At 37.5% G+C, this 19,850-nt stretch overlaps 1 long non-coding RNA gene across 1 annotated transcript in view; it reads right to left on the reverse strand.

Annotated features, from left to right (window-relative positions):
* LOC128931591 (uncharacterized) overlaps positions 1–19,850 on the reverse strand; it is a 117,773-nt gene that overhangs the window by 37,375 nt on the left and 60,548 nt on the right. The window lies entirely within an intron of this gene.

Genomic DNA, 19,850 nt, shown 5'->3' on the forward strand with positions numbered 1-19,850 from the left:
TTTCTGTCTTAGGTAGGGCAAGAGTGCAACAAGGCTGACATTTTCATGTGAGCTCTGTCTCTGTTATTGGCTATACTTCAAATTATTATGTGTCAAATATAGATGTAAGTGATTTATCAATATTAAGTCATTTAATTCTCGAAACAACCTTAAAAGTTTCCATTATGATGATAATTTTATACATGAGCCCATGGAGGCAGCCACAGGTTAAATCACTTTCCAGTGGCCACACAGCTGGTAAGTGGCACAGCCAGGAGGCCCAGCATTACAGCAGCACAGTCTGTGCTCTCAGCTCCTTGGCCACATGGTCTCTGAGTGAGGACACACCGCTATTTAAGAGAACTTCCGGAAGTCTAGAAAATAGGGTGATAGCCCTACTTTTCTAGGTAAAATTATTAGATACTTGTTTTTCTTCAGGCACCTGAAGAAAACTTACTAGAGTTTGAGCCTTTAGTAAGTTTTGCTAGTAGATTTTTCTTCAGGTGCCTGAAGGAAAAGATATATATTGGCAGGCCTCCAAGTGCAAGCCCGGACCCAGAAAGCCTGAAGTCCTGCCTGCCTCAGCTGATCACCCCCACCCGCCCCGCGTGTCCCCTTTATCCCTGATCGGCCCAGCAGAGCTTCCCCGGGGTCATGAACCTTCTAAACCCACCCTGCCATCTTAACTGTTCTTATGATAATGTGAATACTCCTCACCCCACCTTACCATCTTAACTACTCTTACCCTACCCACTATTGTAACTGAACTTACAATAATGTATGCTCCTTCCCCCTACCCCCACCACTGTAACTGATCTTACTCTGTAACTCCACTGCCTACCCAAACCTATAAAACCAACTCCTATCCCAACGTCCTTCGCTAACGCCCTTTTCGGCCTTAGCCCACCTGCACCCAGGTGAATAAACAGCCATGTTCATGTTACTCACACAAAGCGTGTTTGGGGGTCTCTTCATTCAAAGCGCGCATTTTTAACATATATACACGCACATCTCTCATCTCTCTCTATATAGAGATATATATCTCTATATATAGATCTACTACATATATACATCTATTTTTGTTTTTTGTTTTGTTTTGTTTTGAGACGGGGGTTCGCTGTTGTTACCCAGACTGGAGTGCAATGGCGTGATCTCGGCTCACCACAACCTCCGCCTTCTGGGTTCAAACAATTCTCCTGCCTCAGCCCCCCGAGTACCTGGAATTACAGGCACGCACCACCATGCCCAGCTAATTTTTGTATTTTTAGTAGAGACGGGGTTTCACCTCGTTGACCAGGATGGTCTCGATCTCTTGACCTCGTGATCCACCCGCCTCAGCCTCCCAAAGTGCTGGGATTATAGGCGTGAGCTACCGCGCCCGGCCATATATACATCTCTCTATATATATACAATCATATCTATATCTATATATATACTCACTCATACACATCTACATATATATATATATAGAGAGAGAGAGAGAGAGAGAGAGCGAGAGAGAGAGAGATATTTCGTTTTTCTTTCTTTCTTTTCTTTTTTTTTTTTTTTTTTTTGAGATGGAGTCTTGCTTATGTCACCCAGGCTGGATTCCAATAACTCAATCTTAGGTCACTGCAAACTCCACCTCCTGGGTTCAAGCCATTCTCCTGCCTCAGCCTCTTGAGTAGCTGGGATTACAGGCACCTGCCACCACGCCCGGCTAGTTTTTGTATTTTTTGTAGAGAAGGGATTTCACCATGTTGGCCAAGCTAGTCTTGAACTCCTGACCTCATGTCATTCACCCACCTCAGCCTCTCAAAATGCTGAGATTACAGGCATGAGCCACCAAGCCCAGATGAGATTTCTGAGAGAAATTAGCACCTGATAGATATTTCCTTGTAAGTAAACCAGGCATATGCTGATTATAGAACTAAGTTATTTATTTTCAGTGGAGGATACAAATGTTCATATCATAATAGCAGCAGTCTACAGTAAAAGGGGCCTTGTCATTTTCTATGTTGAATCATGGCATGGGCACTTGGCTTACGTCAAATAGCCAAAACATATAAATTGGCAACTAAGATTGTCAATTATACATATTTAGTAATAGAATGACTGAATTTATAAATAAATTAAACCGTAAAGGGCATGAATTAAGAATCTGTATGTATAAATAATACTCACAACTTAATATTTTATAATAAGCTTTTATTTTCTAGGTATAGTTTTTGATGTAGTAATGTTACATTTTATCCTTTGAGTAAGCCTCTAACTGAAGAACTCAAAATGCAAATAGAATAGATACAACAGTAAAACTATTCCTAAATATGATTTTAGTTCCAATGTTCTTGTATAATTACCTAAGGTTTTCTTTAATGTTTTTGCTGCTACTATAGTATCCTTAATTATTTGAAATCTTATATTGGAAGCAGTTAAAACACATTCCTTCAAAGAGCCCTTAGTTTGGGCCTCTAATAAGTTTTGCTAGTATAATTTGGTTCTAAAATCAGCTAGGATTGCATAAGGAGTTTCCATAACCTATAGTTGATCTGCAACTATAGGTTAATGTACTAGGATGGCTTCTCTTATGAACCTTATGAAAATAAATCCTCAGATTCCCTCAAAGGTCAGTGACCAGAAATCCTCATTGTTTCTATGGCAACACAGCAAGACATGGTGCCTTGGAAATGTGCTGCATTTTAATGAGTTTCCTCTAGGGCTTCCTAACTGCCTTTTGCAGGTAAACTAAATACCAGGTTGCCTTTTATCTTGCAATGAGATGAAAGCTAACTCCTGTCTGTAAATGTCAAAGCTAAGCTGTGTTCTAGTAAAGCTGATTCTAAACAAATAGAGTAGCAAGTCATGTTTTTGCATCTTAGAAAAGAGTACAATACTCTTCACCTAGAATAGTCAGGAATGCTGCTTAATGAGGTAGGTTAGAGTAATAGAGAATATCCTGGACTCTAAAACTATGGAACTTCGACTCCCAGTTAAGTCACTTACTATTTGTGTTGTTTTGTGAAAGCTACTTAATATTAGTGTCTCTGTTTCCTTATCTGTAAAAATGCAAATGCTAATAACAGTGCCTCATGGCATTGTTGCCTGCATTAAGTGAGTTAATATAAGTGGAATGCTTAGGACTGCCCGGTTGTTAGTAACTGATCAGTTAGTCAAGGATGCTATTTATTAGTAGGAGTACTAGTACAGCACACTATTTTTAAAGGTAAATACGAAATAACAATTTTTTTAAATGTTCAGATACATTCACATATGTCTTTTTTTTTCTTTTTATTGCATTTTAGGTTTTGGGGTACGTGTGTAGAACATGCAAGATAGTTGCATAGGTACACACATGGCAGTGTGTTTTGCTGCCTTCCTCCCCTTCATCCACATTTGGCATTTCTCCCCATGCTATCCGTCCCCAGCTCCCCCCTCCGCTGTCCCTCCCCTATTCCCCCAAAAGATCCCAGTGTGTAGTGCTCCCCTCCCTGTGTCCATGTGTTCTCATTGTTCATCACCCGCCTATGAGTGAGAATATGCAGTATTTCACTTTCTGTTCTTGTGTCAGTTTGCTGAGAATGACGTTCTCCAGATTCATCCATGTCCCTACAAAGGACACGAACTCATCATTTTTGATTGCTGCATAATATTCCATGGTGTATATGTGCCACATTTTCCCAGTCCAGTCTATATGTCTTCTTTTAATATAAAATAGCAATCAAGATCAGGATGATGGTAGAGATACTTTGGAGACATAAGGCAGAGGCCATTTACTAATAGCTATGGGAGCATTTTACTAGTTTACTAACCAATATTACTATACTTATTTGTATTTAGCACAATGTCACCTAGCACCAAAAAGAAATTAAGAAAGTGTAACTTATGAGAAGTGAGTATGCACCAACTTCATAAACACTGTTTATGGAACACATCTTACTTTAGACTTAGCTATACCCATTAAGTCACATATCCTCTCATCCAAGTGGGATGTACTTAATATTTATCATATATTTGTAAATTTACTGAGTATTGTTCTGCTAACTAGAAAAAAGAAAAAAAGGACAAGAACATATAAGTAAAACTCACTGATCTAAAACAGAGTATTATCAACTACAAAAGAAAAAAATAGCCTCTTGAATCTCCACTGATTTCTCAAATCTCATTTATTTCCCATTATCTTCCCTCATAACTGTTGCATTTATTTGGTTACATTTCTTTTTGATCCAAAAGGAAGTAATGTATACCTAACAATTTGTACATTATGCCAGAAACAACAAATATACCAGCAATTACATTTCCAAGAAAAGTATTGTTTGTTTTCTCTTTATGTCTTTGGTGAGTCCCTGGGAATTAGGATCAAAAAAGGACGCACGAGCTGGTGAGATGTTTACTGTTGTCCTCTGTCAGATTTTCCTGTGCAGCGATGTGGAAAGTAGGTCAGTAGGACAGTGCATACTTGTCCTTTTGCCTTCTGGACACTGTGTGACAACCTCAGAATTGAGAGTAGCAGGAAATTATCGTTCAATAGTATGTTTCCTAATAAAATCAACTCTTGTAAAAAACAACTGAAGACTAAATATGGACAGATGAGCCTCTGGAATGTACTATGTGTTGTGTAAGGCCTCATTCAAATCTCTATGGAAATGGTCAAAGCAGGTTTTGAGAGGCTGCCAAACATCAGTATTGTGGCAGCACTGACTTCTGCTGTTGAAGATGGAGAGTCCATGTTGAATGATGAGGAAGCTGGCAAGTCTTTTTGGCAAACTTCCCTGGAAGTCCATCTTGGGCATCTGTAGCAGTTTGTGCCATCCTTTAGCTAGACTAGGATTGATGGGCAAAAGGGTAACAGCTGAGAAAAATGCCTTTCCTACAATTTTCTTGATCTTATCTAAACCAAAAGAAGACACACACTCTGAAGGAACTCTAAATTATGTATTGCTAATAACTGATTCTGAGCTCTGATTATCACAGCAATGTTTGGAGGTGAATACTGGAGAATACTTGGTGCCATTCTAAGAAGGAGCCCAACACAATCCAAAGTTATGTTTAAGAACAGCTCTGTAAATCAATATTACGGAGTTTTAATGGCTCTGTTTTCACTGCCCATGGTGAGAATAGACATTTAAATGCTACACTCTGTTGGTTTTTGAGGATCAGACCTAATTCCAGGCTGTTTGGTGTAGGTTTTAGTCATGATTTTCGTGACTATTATTTCTGGACATGCTAGAAACAGTTCATCTGAAGTAATTCTTTCTGGAATAACAATGATTTTCACATTGCAGTCCCCTTTTTATAGATGAGAACTCATATTGACAGTCTGTAATTGACTTGAATTTCTTGAGCAGTATCTTTTCTGACAAACGGTTTCAATCCAACTCCCACATACATTCACCAGCAGTGCAGGAAAGACTGATCTGTAGTCTTTATAGGTAACTACGAAATGTGTTCAATATGAAAATGTTGATGGCTAATCTTTAACAACTAATATCTGCATGTTTTTGACTTCTGAATACATTTTTTATTTTATATCCCACTTACCCACCAAAAAAAACCTCAGACCTGGCTTAAAATCAAACAAGCAAGCAAATCACCAAACAAACAAAAAAATTGCACTGGACTATGAAATAAAGCTGAATTTTTTATAAGTGATCATTTATACATATAGTGGGTAAATGAGACCACTGAGAATAAGGAACAGAATAATGTAGTTATATCCTAAGCTTGATCTAAGTTTCTTGATAACCAAATCTATATGAGCAACACAACGATCACACAGTTTTCAATGTCTGTCAAAAGAACCCATTTCGTTATTGTTATTGTTTGTGATCATCATTATTATTAGTATTATTTTGCAGACTGATAGGAGAGCTATTTTTTTCTATTTTAATATTCAGTAGCAGCTTATTATCAAACAGCTCTTTTAAAAACATGACAGTCAAATGGCAGCCTTTCAAATCATAATTCCGTACAGTCAAAGACACATTTATAACTGGTATCTTTCCTGAGGAAGAAATAGCGGCAGTCCCAGGACATCCTCATGACGGAGGACTGAATAAACTATGGCGTTTTCCATTTCAGCGCAGGCCCTGCACGGGATGGGCAGCATAGGCAGGTACAAATACATCAGTTTTTCAGTTCTTCTGTGTTTCTAGAAGCAGCTAGCCAAAGTTCCAAGCTCTGTCTACCCAGTGACAGAATTAAAAGCATTCCTTTTCCTTAGGAGAAGGGCCTAGTAGAATGCTCTGTACAAACGGTGAAGGCATCCCACAATATTCATGTATAGAAGACTCAGGTGCTTGTAGCATAAGACATATTAGGGGAAAACATCTTTTGAAATTTACTCATCTACAGGAAGAAGGAAATGCTGGGAAGATGTCCAGATAGATAAGACGGAGACCATACAACAAATGACAGCACACTAAAGGTCCAGCAAGAAGGAGATAGAAACATTCAGTAGAAGCAGCACTGAGAACAGAGAAGCAAGTGCAATTCACTCAGAAAGGGGCAGGGAAGTCTGACAGCAAGCAGCACCACCCCTACCCAAGTCAGGGGTTTAGCAATGAGATTCTGGAACCTTCTGTGAATTGGCAAGACTAAAATTAGACTATAGGCCAAAAAACTAGCATTCTAAAGAGATTAACAATAAGCTCTACTTAAAATACTCTCACCATATCAACTAGCCCAAAATTTCAGCTTTGACTCACAGTCATTTGGAAAAAGGATAAGTAACGCTCTTACCATGCTTTTGAGACTTTAAGAAATTTTATGTTTTTAGAAAGGTTGGTATTGCTGTTGAGATTTCTGTTTAGAACCAAATGTTTCCATACATATTTGCGGCCAAGGTGAAGCAGAAATATAAAAATGCTATACTGCCAGATACTTGGCCTTGCATTCTCTAAACTACATTGCACATTTCAGTTCACTCTCTGTTTTGTTTTCTTTCAGGGAAAAATCAAAGCACTCTAACATACAAATTCCAGGAAGTAAATTGATTGGCATTGTGCATCCTGAAAATCCTCAAAGCATGCATTTGAAAAACTTTAGGTTTCTAGTTGGAATTGTGCCTATATTTATGTTGCCTGTGGCTACCTAATTAATTTTCTTTTTGGTGGATGTGTTCATACTGTCGAATTCAGACAGGAGTTGTGAGTGGGATTGCCATAGGGAGATTCCCCAAGTGACAGCAAAGAGAGTATAGTTCAAAACAGCCGAGATTGCTAAAAGGTACAAAAGAAAAAAAAAACATAAGTGTGAGGTCAGATCAAGATTTAGGATCCAACATAGATGTAGGAAGAAAAATCAGTCTGATTACTTCCATACATCAGAGTCTAGCAAACCATTAGTGCTGACAGCTCTCCCAGAAGACCCATCTCCTCCTTTTGTCCCCCAGCAGCCCTTTCCAGTGATAAAGAAGCCCTGCTCCAATATGACCACGAAGCTGTGGATTGTGTGAGCATCAAAGAGTCATATAACTTTATAACTGTCCAATGTCTTTATTTTCTGATTAAGCAAAGGACATATTAAGATTGAAATGGAAAGAAACTCACTTGTACATTCACTAAAATTTTTTAAATGGCTTAAACTTACTATATCATTCAGGTGTACAATTAATTTCTTATAGAATAGATGACCTTTCAAGTGACTGCCATCAAGTACAATGACATTTACTTTCGAAATGTTATTTCTCTGTTCTTTAAACCATGGCCAAGTTGTCTTGATCCCTTAAATAAAGAGAGTGCAGGTCACTGGGGGAAAAAAAGGGGTGGGTGCTAACCATTAGAAAAAAAAAAAGAAACTTCAGTCATCTCAGGACACCATCAGCTTAAAAGAAGACGGCACTTTTTTGGGAGTATGTTTGACATTTTCCACATATTTCAAGAAGGTCTTACAGATCTAAAATTGTAGCAGATGGAGAAGCAGCAGGTGTGAACTCAGCAACTATACAAGAGACAAGATTCCAAACTAGGCCAGCCACTTAAGGTCTTTCACATTTGAGGTGAGGAAATAGATTTACTTTAGAAAAGATATGAAAGTGTGTGTGTGTGTGTGTGTGTGTGTGAGAGAGAGAGAGAGAGAGAGAAATGCATTAAAAGCTATGATAATATTTTTCTGTAAGATATGCTATGAATCTAGAGCCTGGGAGATGGATGATAGCAAAATAAAACAGGGGAGTTCTACACCCCAAAGTTAAAAGAAGAAACCTAACTCTGTTTACTGTGCAAACTAACTCAAGTTACTGTGCTTTTAACTTCAGTAATATGCTTCTCTAAAGGCAAATTCTTACTTATTTTTACAACCTCTCCCCAAATACTTGCCCTGACAGTTGTTTCAAAATTATTAAAAAATAAAAACAAAGCTATTTTCTCAATTAGAATCTCTGGGTTAAAGTTTTAGCTCTATAATATTCTAGCTATGTGACCCTGGGAAATACATTAGCCTCTGAAAATTAGATATAAATTGGAAATTATAATATTCACTCTACTTTGTTTTAAAGATTAAATGAGACCTACCATAATTATATTAACTCTTAATGATACCTAGTATTTCTTTATTTCCCTTTTCTTGACTTCACTGGTGTAAGAAAAGTCAAAATCTTAACAGCAAGATGTAATAGAATTAAAGTGATATTAATATATTTTTTTAAAATTCAGGTCAAAAAATATATCTGTTTGGGCTTATAATGTAGTAATTCCTTATATTACTACAGTGACTATTATAAAAAAAGAAAAAAATTCAAAAAAGCTTTAAGCAATAAATTCTTAGTGCAAAAGAAACCAAATGAAAAATGATTGGTTTCAAGATTTATTACCAATGTAGAAATATCTTTATGTACATTATCTTGGAGACAATTTGGTAATTTCCAAAAGCCTTTTGATTCAGTTAGGACATAGACACAGAGATTTAAATCAAATTGCAAAGCAACATCTATTTATGTATTTACACCATCCTAACTTACAGGCAGAAAAAAGAAAGTAATAGAAAAGCTAAAAGTACTACATTCTTACACATATGTTTGAAATAGACTGTACACAAACTAAATATAATCTGCGTTTCTTTTGGCTATACGAGCGCACTAAGAAATATTTTACAGACTGTTAAACTGACTCAATATTATACTTTTAAATATCAGTGATACAAACAGAATAAGGACATTCTAATGTATCTTGGAACTTTATCCACTAAAGGAATGCATTTAAGATTTTGTGTTCTAGATGCGATATTTTAGAATACAAACAAGGAGGGTAAAGCAACCTTGGCTTCCTTGTTCTTGGTTCTTTAATAATCTCTATAACTTTCCACTTACAGTTTGATTCAAAAGGGCCATGACAAAGGTGAGAGGCACATTTACATTAAGTAAAGGGCAGTAGCAAAACTTTGCAAAATTTAAGTTGTCAACAGCTAAATATAAATGTGGTAACAGTCCCTAAAAGGAAGCTAAATTTGTAAGCGAACCAAAAGGTTCAAGTTTTCTCAAAATAGAGGCAATGGTGGATTTTAGGTATCCTTAAATAATATGTAACTTCTTGCATTTTATATAAAATTTAATGTCCATATGTCTATATAACTTTTTCTAACTAAAAACATGTATATTCTTTATCCACTTTTAAAGTGGATGTAACCCAGAATAGGTTAAGAAGCTATATAGAGAAGAATAATATTGTGTAATTACTAGAAGCACATCAGAATAACTAACTAAAACCTCATTTTCACAAAATAGATTGCATAAAATAACCAGTTCCTGGGGAGTTAAACAGATATATAAAAATTTTGATGAATAAATTAAACTTCTATACTGCAGGACTTTTCAGAGTCATTAACATTTTAATGAGCATTGCCTGACTCCAAGAGTGTGATACAATAAGCAGTTTCAGAAACTCGCCCACCCAAGGAAGCTTTCTTAGCTGGGGGTGTTGCCTGGCTATGATAGTCCAAGGAAACCACTTGGGGAAACGATGATTTAAAACTACGCTCTATGACCAAACATTGAGTGATAGATAATCAAGCGAGGATTTTATAACTAAATTCGAACCAACCAATTTTTAGTGAGTAAAATAGCAACTGTGTCCTTGGAATCATGCTGTTCTCCAGTGAGCAGTAACAGTAATCACCACTAAGTAAATTGACCAGCAGTTCCCAAATGGATGAATACTTCTTCACATATTCTTAATCGCTTGGGCAAATTACCTTTAAAGAATACTTTTTCTGAATTTGTTGTCCCAAAGATCCTTGTTATTTCATCCCTAGCTAGTTAGCTAGTACACAGCAAAAATAAAACCAAGAAGAGCAAAAATGGAGTGGAAAGGATGAAAGATGTTTCAACTGCAAATTCTAGGTACTACAGTCATTGGTAAAACTGTGTAAAATGTGACAAGTATAGCCAAGAGCTGTACTTTAGCTTCAGGATTACCAGAATTTGAAATTTAACCCAGTGTAAACCTATTCAGAACAGCCAAAACCAAAAAGAAAGAAATATTAGCAGAGAATCAAACACACTGCTGCTAATTAAACTTGAGTAATAGTCAATTTTCATTGCCATATTTCCTAAGACCTAAGCATTCTTGGTAATTGCTTCTAATGTGATTTTTTAAAAAAACCTGTAGGACTGATGTTCTTTATCAATGAACAGGAAACACATTTTATTTCAACTAAAATCGCAGCTGTAACCTTTTAAAAGAGAGAAAACGAGATTGCAGGTCGTCCTTTCCTTTCTCTCTACTTTATCAGCTGTTCAATTATATCCAGCAACTCCATTTAAGCTGACAACTGGTATTTTTCTTTTATTCTCTCTACTCCCACTAATATTATTTTAGCTTCTGAGTTCTCTCCTAATGTCACCATTTTGTTTTTGCCTACATCTGTTCTTCATTACCTCCCAGAGAGGTAAGTTTTCATTCAACCTTTCATTATGGAGCATCCATGATGAGCATGTGACTAAATAGTATGTGTTTCTTGTTCCAAGATCCAAGGAAGCTGATAATCACACAAGGGAGCAAAGGACAAAAATAGCTGCTACTTTTCCTAGAATAAGACACATTTTTCAATATATGGCTTTTATGGTAGCAAATGAGATATGACATCACTAACTTGAGTCTTCATTTGTAAAATGCTGTTTGGATATGGCCTAAGTGTTGCTACGGAAGCTCATATTACTCCTCAACTGTAAAAGAGCAAAGATTGTACATCTAAGAAAAAATTATGAACATTTTTGGGAATCTATATTATTAAAAAGCTCTGTTTTACATTTAACAATATTAAAAATGCTGAGCTGATATTTATAATACTTTGTTCTTTAGCAACTATTTTTTACACTGCTAGAGCACTGGATTATAAAAAATTAATGTGGTATACTGAGCAGTAGAATGAGCTAAGAATATAGTTGTCTAAAATATAATACTTGAATGAATGTTAAATTAAGTTCATTCTATTTTGACAGAATACCTTCCGTATATTTAGATTAAGGACATATTCTCTCAGCAACATTATTTTGGTTAACTGTAATATTAAAACAGAAATTTTTAGAATGGATACACTTGAAATTTTGTGTTATTATTGTTAATGCAAACATTTTAATCTGACTGCAAATTTTCAGAGAAAAATATTTGTTTTACACTTGATAGTAGGCAGGAGAAATGTAAAAAGATATTAATGTTTACAATGTAAAAATATATGTATATGCTTACGGTATACATAAGGTATTAGTTGACAAAAGTAAACTTAAGATATTAAGTTTCATTTTGTTGTGATAACAGACACCAACTGGAGATACATTAAACAAATAAACATACTTTTTAGGAAGATGCTGTCACAACTCACAGAAGCTAAACTAAAACTGAACGACCCAGTCTCAGGTAAGGCAGGTATCGGAGCAGATCCAGGTGTGAGAATTTGTAGGCTTCAAGGGCACTGGCATTTGTAATAAAACTGAGCTACCAGAAGCTCCCAGCCTCTGGTGTCTCAGTTGAGCTTTCTAAATTCCTGGATCATCTGATTGCCACAGCTTAAATAAGGCATCCCCATATCAATCCAGTCAACTGCAGCAGGTAAAGCAGGTCACATAGCAGTGCCAAGTCTGGTAGAGACCCACCTCACTGTAACAGGGACAATTTCCAGAAAAGTAGAACTCTTGACAACTAGACATTAACCCAAGAGTTATTCCTACAACTCAAAAGAGTGTGATCGTTAATCAAATTAAATTTCCATGACTATCAAAGTTGATAATTGCATCTTACAGATTTCATTTCGCTGGTATCCATTGTGAGCCATCATCAATTCAATTTTATTAGGAAATATATGCCTGTGTGTGTATTTAAACAAGATAACTTTGCCATGTAATGAATATGGTTGATGCTAGTAATGTTTACACAGTTAATTTAAAATTAACCTAGGGCTCTTACTGGAACTTATTTTATAACATGTGAAGAGGCTTCTGCCAAGAATGCTAGTGTCTACTTCCAACAAGCTTGAACAGAAGAGGTACAGCCTGGAGCCATCCAGATTAGACCCCAGCACATCAGATTGGCCTGACTAAGTCAATTTTAGATCAATTTGATGACTATCAAAGTTGATGATTGTATCTTTCAGATTAGATGTTTGTTTTCCAGTTACAAGCAGGTTATCCTCTTATTGGGCAATAAAATTAAAAGGCATGCTGAGCCTTCCTTGGAAATACAGAGAGGAGCATTACAAAACGTATTCAATTTTATTTTTTAAAAATCAATTTGATTTTTTAAAATTCTCAACTCAATTGACTTAACTTTTTTAATTTTTCACTCCATGCATTTGCAAAATCTTGGATGTAAATGAAATGATTCAGGGCTACTGAATTTTGTAGAAAGTGGACAACTTAATTGTATGATTAAAGAAGAAAGTAACCTTTCTATACACTGATGCATTTATTAAAAATATATAGGTTTGATGACTTTTTAGAAATAAGCTGGAGTTTCCTTCTGCACATTACAAGATGTTATAGTTTTTTTTGTTTTTTTGTTTTTTGTCTCTTTGTTTGTTTTGAGAAGGAGGTTCGTTCTTGTTGCCCAGGCTGGAGTGCAGTGGTGTGGTCTTGGCTCACTGAACCTCCACCTCCTGGGTTCAAGCAATTCTCCTACCTGAGCCTCCCAAGTAACTGGGATTACAGGTGCCTGCTACCTTGCCCAGCTAATTTTTGTATTTTTAGTAGAGACAGGATTTCATCATGCTGGCCAGACTGGTCTCAAACTCCTGACCTCATGTGATCCACCATCTCAGCCTCCCAAAGTGCTGGGATTACAGGCATGCGCCACTGTGCCTTGCCGGTATTAGAGTTTTTAAAATTGCTTTTGAATTAAAGGATTTTACTCTGTTACTAATTGTACTTGTTGAAGTTAATAAAGAAATTACTTGACTTGCTTTCCAGGAAAGTTGGTAACCATGAGTCAGCCGTATTTGCTTTTAGCATTTATCAAGAAATTCAGTGACAATACAGGGGCACATAAGTGAGCAAAGAACAAAGAAGACACTGAGTCCTTCAGATTGTTACTTAATATGTTTTTGATTTTTAAACAACAACAAAAGCCATAGTTACTTTTCTGCCCATCCTATAATGGCATAATGAGGTGATCAGGAGAAATTGGGGGTGAATCTTCATGATTACTGTTAACTGAGAAATGATCTGACTTCAGTGGCTCTTGTGAAATACCTCTGTGGTCAAAATAGCTGAATTCCCTCCCCCACATAATAAGCAAGTACTTAACTCCTTTAATGAATTCCCTTTGTTGCATCTTGATAGTGGAGAATGGAAAACAGGAAATTGCAAAATGAAGAGACAGGCTTTCATTGTCGGAGCAGCTGACTGCTGAGCTGTGGCAACATCAGTGGGGCTCAAGCAAGAACAGAGATGACAGAAAATACAACAGAATCCTTTGTACATTCAGAGGAGCTGTTAGACTCAGGGCCAGATACCAGCAGTGCATGGAAGACAGGAAGTAAGCATGGACTTCGTGAGGAGATGAAAGCCTTGCTGTTTTGTATTCTGCCAAATGGCATGTGTGGGAACACCAGGGTGCTCCACCAAACTCCATTTTCCTCATCCTTCCTTTCTTTGGGAGAAGGAAAACATACTTGGAGCCCTTGACCCTCACTCTCAAGGATGTAAACAAGTTAGAATAACATTCCCTCTGTGATTGCATGCCAGGCTGCCTTGAAAGGAATTGCACTGGGAGTGAAAGGCAGAGGTTTCTGTGAGTATAGATAAGGGAGGCTGTGAAAATGAATTCCACCATGTTCCACTGGTTAAGGCAGCATTACTAGAATTTCACTGGTATCCATTATAAGTCACCTTCAATTCAATTTTATTAGAAAATATATGCATGTGTGTGTATGTAAACATGATAACTTTGCCATGTAATGAATATGGTTGATGCTAGTAATGTTTATACAGTTGATTTAAAATTAACCTAGAGCTCTTACTGGAGCTTATTTCATAATATGTGGAGAGGTTTCTGCCAAAAATGCTAGTGTCTACTTCCAACAAGCTTGAACAGAAGGGGCGCAGCCTGGAGCCATCTAGATTAAACCCCCAACACATCAGATTGGCCTGACCAAGTCAGTTTTAGATCAATGATAACTGTTAGCTTACCTGCAATCTATTTCTTATTGCGAATCAAATTCATCCCAGTGGACAGAACCCAATTCCAATGTCAGCCCTTAAAATGAGCCTTATTCTATTTACACCATATTAACAAGCAACCAATTATTGGATTTAGTGAAAGTCATCACACAGACCATAAAAGAAATCTAATATTTACATATTCAATAAATAGAGTAATTGCATTATGTTAGACACTAAACTAAATACTTGCAACACATTTTGAATATTGCCTGGTGGAGAAGAAAGGTATCAAATAAGAAGATAGAATAAAGTCTGATGCAACCAATCATTATTAGCTTTCTTATTTGAAACGGAACAAAACACCAGAAAACAGAACTGCACAGGCTAGTACAACATATCGGGCTTTGGAGAGGTTCAGTGCAAGTACTAATTATAAAGACAATGGAATCAGACGGCTCTTGTTGAGCATAATTGATGCACTGGAGAAAGACACCAAAAGGTTGAGGGTAATTAATCATGGCTCAAAAGCAAAATGTGAAAGTCAGAGGTCCTCACTGGCAGCATATAAAGTAACTGTTATCTTTTACAGCTTTAGACAGACAGAAAAAACAGAGGATCAGGGCCAGTCGCAGAGCATCAGAGAAGGCTCAAGTCTCAACTGCATCAAGTCAAGGCTGTTGTTGAAAAGGAGTGAGACTTTGTGAAGTGTGATGGTGCCATGTGGATAGAAAATGTTGAAGCCCAGATCCTCTTGAATTCTCTGGGTTTCCAGGAACATCCAACTCCTTCCAGCAATATACTATCACTTTCACTGCTTGAAGACAATCCAGCAGTCTCTAGCTTGCAACCCCACCTAAGAATGTAGCCGCACCTCCTTTCCTAACCACCAGACCAGTAAGTAACATTGAACCACAACATTAACTGACAAGTGAAGTACTGGGTCAGAAAGCAGGAAATGGAATAAATGAACTATATCCCAAAGAAGCTCTATGACCCAGACAACATGTACCAGTAGCAACCAGAAAATGATGTATGGGACTAGATCCTGCAGGTGCTGGATTAAGAGGTTTTAGATGGATGGAACAAAAGTCTGAATAATGAGGGGTTTATTGACATGGTAGTATTCTCCCACAGTAGCAGGTCTAATTACCTGGTAAAGACTCCAAGAGATTGTGCTAATATTCTGGTTGAATTGCACTTTGAGGTTTTGGGGACAGCAGTGACCCACAGTAACTGAAATATAATGGAGCAACTACAATGGCAGATAATGGAAAAAGGCATGCTACAGGGAACATTAATGCAAACTTAGAAAATCTACCATCTGACCACGTTTCACGGGTGGAGTTGAAGGACATTTCTTTTATCAAAGTGCTAAATTATGCTCTGGTAAGAGAGGCACCAACATCATTGAGAAATTCAGTACTGACTTTTCCTCTGTTGGGAAAGAAAAACTGCAGGAGATTCTGTTACACAACCGGGCTTGACTGTTACACAACTGGGCTAATAATAGATTTGGAATGACAGAATTCCAAAATAATAGATACTAGGTGGTAGCATTTTACTGTTGAAGCAAGGAGGTTACAAGTAATGCAACCAGCAGCCGGGCGCAGTGGCTCAGGCCTGTAATCCCAGGACTTTGGGAGGTTGAGGTGGGTAGATCATAAGGTTAGGCGTTCAAGACCACCCTGGCCAAGATTGCGAAACTCCATCTCTACTAAAAATATAAAAATTAGCCAGGCATGGTGGCAGGTACCTATAATCCCAGCTACTCTGGATGCAGAGGCAGAGAATTGCTTGAACCCAGGAGGTGGAGGTTACGGTGAGCCAAGATCACACCACTGAACTCTAGCCTGGGTGACAGAGAAAGACTCTGTCTCAAATAATAATGATGATGATGATGATGATGATGCAATGAGCAGCAATACTGGCAATAATGACAATCTGGAGTCTTGAACCACAGGGCACCATGGAAATGGTTAATAAAATATAGCTTCCCTAGGGGCAAGATAGATTGGTAACCTACAATGAAATTGCTCAGTTTACATAATCAAAATTAATCAGAAGGAAAGGCTGAGGGCACCAGGACTAATGAAATGCTTCAACTGCTTGTTTGTTTCCAGAGCTAAGACAATTTTCAGATGTGAAACATATGAGCTGAAGGGCAAACTATATTCTCAGGAGGAAGAACCCTGCCTGAACAGGCAAATGGGCAAATATGTAGGAAAGTGATTCTCACAGTCTTTCTACAAAGGGGCTTATAGTTATTCATACAAGTAACCATACACTAGGAAAAGGGGAATACAAAAATATCTTAAGCACTGTTAGACACCAAGTTGGCGTAGACTAAGTCTAAAATGCTCACAAACATAGAGTACATAAAACACACAATACTGTCATGGGCTGTCACACAGTGAGTCCACCATGTCCCAGAACCAACCAGTGGCCATTTCTCTGATCTTGGTCCTGCCTATGTAATTGGTATGGATATACTGAATTGATATTAGAACTCTCACAAGTGTTTCTGTCCTGATTGGGAGCATGTATTATAGTGAGGAAAGCTACACAGAAGCCTCTGAAACTCATCAACTCCTTTCTCGCTGGCTGAGTTAGTAAATAAAAAAAATACATATTGTATCTGGAAAAGAATGGCAGAGATCAGTGCCACCTTTAAAGGCTTAAGATATACAAAGGTATATCTTTATATCCCAAATTAGTTCACTAGTCATCCAGATAAATTCTGTTTGCTGTACTGGAAGTGGAATAGTTAACATGGGCTCAAATACCTGGAGCGCTATATGGCCATTAATTAGGCAAATGTTTTTACTGCCATTCCTATTAAGAAGAAGGACCAGAATAAGTTTAAATTTATTTGAGACAGACGGCGATGTACTTTTATAGTCTTCCCACAAGCCTATGTGAACTCTCCTGTCGTCATTCCTAGCATAGTCTGAGAAGATCTATGCCATCTAAACATTTACAGAATATCATATTAGTCCACTATATAGACACTGTCATGTAACAGGACCAAATGAGCAAGAAGTGGCAAATATGTTGATAAAATGTGATTTTGGTTAAACACATGACTTCCAGAAGATAAGAGAAAAACCCTATGAAGAATCAGGACCCACTGCATTGGAAAATTTGAGAGTCCCAAATGTCTGGGCGATATTTGGACATCCCCTTGAAAATAAATGACACATGATTGCATCTCACACATCCCACCACTAAGAATAGAGCATCTTGTGGCCCAAGAGACAGAACAGTCCACCACTGGGAATAGTACTCTGACCTTCAGTGGATGGCATGGAAGACAGCCAAATTTGAGTCAGATCCAGAGTAGAAAAGTGCCCTGCCACAGATTCAGGCTGCCATGAGAACAACTGTACTATCTAGCTAGACCATAGTGTTGTGAAAAGACTGACATTTTTCATTTCTGCATAACCCAGGATTTCTGAGTAAAGGATGATTGAACAGCAACCTGAAAGATAAATCCTCCCTGGAGCCATTTGCTTATATTTCAAAATAGCAAAGAAAACCTAGAAATTTTCTCTTCCCCTCCCTGGAGAAGATTTGTTTATCTTGTAAAGCAAAAATTCCTTTCTAGAGAGGAGGAGGAATAGATGTGCCAGATGCCCTACTTATACTCTGATTCTCACAATTTTAGGATTATTCCTCTTCTGTAGCAACACCTCTACATGCACAGGTGATATCTGGCCCTCATTGTATTTCCCAAAGGAGAATTGGGGCACTGCTGAGATGATCTGTAAATAAATGATGTGCTCTGTCATCCAGAAGTAACATCTCAGATCCTTCACAGCTTCAAACTTAAACTTGTTACACAAAATTTGTGGTGGAAAACCACGGGTTGTGTGGAATTTCTCACAAGCCCTGGCAGGAGTTTCACAGCATATATCCTAAGGATTCTGGAACATGATCATGTCATCTGCAGCAGAGAATTAAACACCATTGTAGGACAGCTCCTGGATTGCTCCTTGTAATAGGACCAGATGAGCAAGAAGTGGCAAATATGCTAATAAAATACGATTTTTGTTTAACACATGACTTCTAGGAGATAGGAGATAAACCCCATGAAGAATCAGCCCTAATAGAGATGGAGGAAATACAGCTTATTGGCATCAGCCGTGAAGAAGTATGACATGTTTATGAGAAAGCCAATGAATAAGGTTCTGAAAATGATGATGTGGAGCATCTCTCAATGCTAAGAGGTAAGAAATGGTAGAATACATAGCTTTGCTTGAAAGAAGAAAATGTTAATAATCAGGTTCTTTCAAGGAGAATGAAGTTTATTTAAATTCAAGATGTGCAAAGTACTTTGCAAACAGTTTAATAATCTCTGAAGCTCATTAATCATAGGATGGTAGACTTGAGGAAGGAGTTTAGAAGGATCAGGAGAGAGATGGGATCAAGGAAGAGAAGCAAAAAATATTATTGATAGGAGAATAGGACAAAACAACTCTTATCCCAGAGGTGATCAGAGGGGAATATAAGGAGGTGAAATAGCTTGATGTTGGGTGCCAAAGAGAAGCACAAGATAATCAGTGATGGGTAATGCAGGACTTAACTGTCATCAGAGCGGGAGGCCAAGCAATAGCGGCTACAGCATAGTAGGGTGATTTTCAAATGTTTATTGACTGACGGTGATGGCAAAGAAAGTGGAGGAAGACATTCCTTATCTCCTCTGAGATCAACAGGAATCCAGCTGTATATTCCATTTCAGAAAAACATGCCTATTTTCAGAGAGAATTTACAAAATTCTAGGAGCCTGGTAGGCCTGTAGTCTTCTTTTAAGCACGAACAAGTCTGTCTTTTGGGTTAGTGTGACAAAAGCAAACAAACCTCAATTCACCGGACACAGCTAACGTAACTGTCTAGGTGGAAATGCAGAGACCATTGTAGATGATAATGAAGCCAACCCAATCAGATTTTGCGGGGGGAAACTATGAGAGGTCTAGGTATGCAAGAGAGGCCAATGTCAGTGTCCCTCATGCTGTATTCCTGATGATAATAATTTATTCTTCCAGGGCTATCTGAAGCCTACTATACTGAAAGGTTGAATGTCTGAGGACATACCATATGGTAATGATCCCATATCCATTTCCCTATGTGTTTATCTTCATTATATAGGCAAACTAGGTACCATTTTTTCTTGTTAGTGTAAATAATTTTGCTACCTTTTCCCTATGGCTTAAAATATGCATAACACTGGGCACAGTTTATAAGCTTTATTTAGTTTTATACTTCAATAACTCAATTTGCTTGGTCCTATTAAAATAACCCTTTTTGT

The sequence above is a fragment of the Callithrix jacchus genome, chromosome 3 (assembly GCF_049354715.1).
Source record: "Callithrix jacchus isolate 240 chromosome 3, calJac240_pri, whole genome shotgun sequence".
Classification (NCBI taxonomy): Eukaryota; Metazoa; Chordata; class Mammalia; order Primates; family Cebidae; genus Callithrix; species Callithrix jacchus.